This window comes from Dasypus novemcinctus, chromosome 15 (genome assembly GCF_030445035.2).
Source record: "Dasypus novemcinctus isolate mDasNov1 chromosome 15, mDasNov1.1.hap2, whole genome shotgun sequence".
NCBI lineage: Eukaryota > Metazoa > Chordata > Mammalia > Cingulata > Dasypodidae > Dasypus > Dasypus novemcinctus.
The window spans coordinates 94,007,064-94,009,671 of record NC_080687.1 but is presented as its reverse complement, the minus strand read 5'-3'; positions in this window follow the sequence as shown (position 1 = coordinate 94,009,671).

Sequence of the window (2,608 nt, the reverse complement as noted above, 5' to 3'; positions counted from 1 at the left end):
GCCAAGTCCACTTTCCCCCATAGGTTTTGATATGTTATGTTCTCATTTTCACTCTTCTTAAGATATTTGCTGAATTCTCTTGCAATATCTTCTTTGGCCCACTGATTATTTAAACATTTGTTGTTGAATCTCCATGTATTTATGAATTTTCTCTTTTTTCTTCCATTATTGGTTTTCAGCTTCATTCCATTATGATCAGAGAAAGTATTTTATATAATTTCAGTCTTTTTAAATTTATTGAAACTTATTCTTGCAACCCAACCTATGGTCTATCTTGGGGAAGGATCCATGAGCACTTGGAAAGTTTTGGCGTGCAATACTCTATAGGTGTCCATTTGGCCTAGTTCATTTATCATATTTTTCATGTTTCTTTTTCTTTATTTATCCTTTGTCCATATGTTCTATCCAATACTGAGAGTGGTGTATTGAAGTCTCCATCTGTTATTGTAGAGACATTTATTTCTTCTAAGTTTTGCCAGTGTGTGCCTCATGGATCTTTGGGCACTAAGGTTAGGTGCATAAATATTTAGTATAGTTATTTCTTCTTGGTGAATTGCCCCTTTTAGTAATATATAATGACCTTCTTCACCCTTTACAACAATTTTGCATTTGAAATCTATTTTTTTTCTGACAGTAGTATTGTTACCTAACTCTTTTTTGATTACCATTGGCTTGGAATACCTTTTTCCAACCTTTTACTTTTAACCTGCTTGTGTCCTTATATCTGAGGTTTGGGTCTCTTGTGGACAACATATAAATAGCTCATATTTTTTAATTCATTCTATCATTCTATGTCTTTTTTTAAAAGATTGATTTTTATTTATTTCTCCCTACACCCTTGTTGTTTTTCACTTGCTGTGTCTGTTTGTCTTCTTGTTTCTTTAGGAGGCACTGGGAACTGAATCTGGGACCTCTGACATGGGAGGGAGGTGCCTAATTACTTGAGCCACCTCCACTCCCTTCTTTTTTTTTTTTAATATACCTTTTTTTATTTTTTAAAGGAAACTTAGATTACATAAATGTTACACAAAAAATATAGAGGATCCCCATATGCCTCATTCCCTCACTTTCCCATGTTTTCTCAAATCAACATTATTTGCCTCAATTGATGAACACATCTTGGAGCATTGCCACTAAGCAATGAATAAAGTTTACATTGCAGTTTACACTTTCTTCCACACAATGGCCTGTATCTGTCATTGTAGTGTCATTCAGGATAATTCCAGAGTCTCAAAAATGTCCCAAAACTACATCTATTTCCCCCTCTCCTTCCCCTCAGAACCTCCAGTGGCCACTGCCTCCACATCCAAGATAAAACTTCTTCCATTGCTAGGATCACAACAAGTCTACAGTAGAACAACTGTAAGTTTATTTTTTTTTGTTAAAGATTTATTTATTTAATTATTTCTCTCCCCTCTCCCGCCCCCGGTTGTCTGTTCTCTGTGTCTATTTGCTGTGTCTTCTTTGTCCGCTTCTGTTGTTGTCAGTGGCACAGGAATCTGTGTTCCTTTCTGTTGCATCATCTTGTTATTTCAGCTCTCCATGTGTGTGGCACCATTCCTGGACAGGCTGCACTTTCTTTCGCACCAGGCAACTCTCCTTTCAGTGCGCTCTCCTTGCACATGGGGCTCCCCTAGGTGGGGGACACCTCAGGGTGGCAGGGCACTCCTTGTGCGCATCAGCATTGTGCATGGGTCAGCTCCACATGGGTCAAGGTGGCCTGGAGTTTGAACCGCAGACCTCCCATGTGGTAGATGGATGCCCTAACCACTGGGCCAAGTCCACCGCCTAAGTTTACTTTAGAACATTGTTCACTCCCCAGTCTTGAGGATTCTGTGATGGTGATTCTGAGTCCACTGCTAACTGAGAGTGGGTTTAGGTCCCACAGGGCAGACAGCTGGGACTTTCTTGGTGCAGTTGCAGATTCTCTCTGTTTCTTGACTTGGTGGTTGTCAGTCATCATCTCCTTGTTAGTTGTCCCAGGTGAGTCCAAAAAACTGAAGAGTAGGTTTTGCAAACTGGCATATGGACAACCTAAAGATTTAAGTCTCTTGGACATACAACTATCAACTCTAATACTAACTAAAGGTTCAAATAGAGGGGCAGCAGAGTCATGTAGGGAAAACACAACCAAGTCCAACTCTATCATGCTGGGGAGCATAAATTCCAAAATAGGGCCCAGTGACAGGATGGCAAACTCCTGAGCTGCCTGCCCTACCTATAGTGTCTGGATGTCTTTGAAGTCTCTCAGCCATATAAACTCATTTGTCTTTCCCCTTTCCCCTTTTGGTCAATGTATTTTTCCAGTTGCATTGCTGGTTGGTTCTTGGTAGTAATCCCTCAGTGCCAAGGAAGCTCATTCCTGGGAGTCATGTTGCACAGTGGAGGAAGGTAATGCATTAACATGCTGAGTTTTGACTTAGAGAGAGGCCACATTTGAGTGATGTGGAGTCTCTCACAAGGGAATGCTTAGGCACCCTATAATAACTTTCAATTTCAAAAGTAAAGGTTCATAAGTACAGTCATCAATATCAGGGGCCCATCAGTGGTCCACCTTCCACAGTTGTCACTGCCTCTGTACTTAGGGCATTCTTGCTGTCTCATTAGA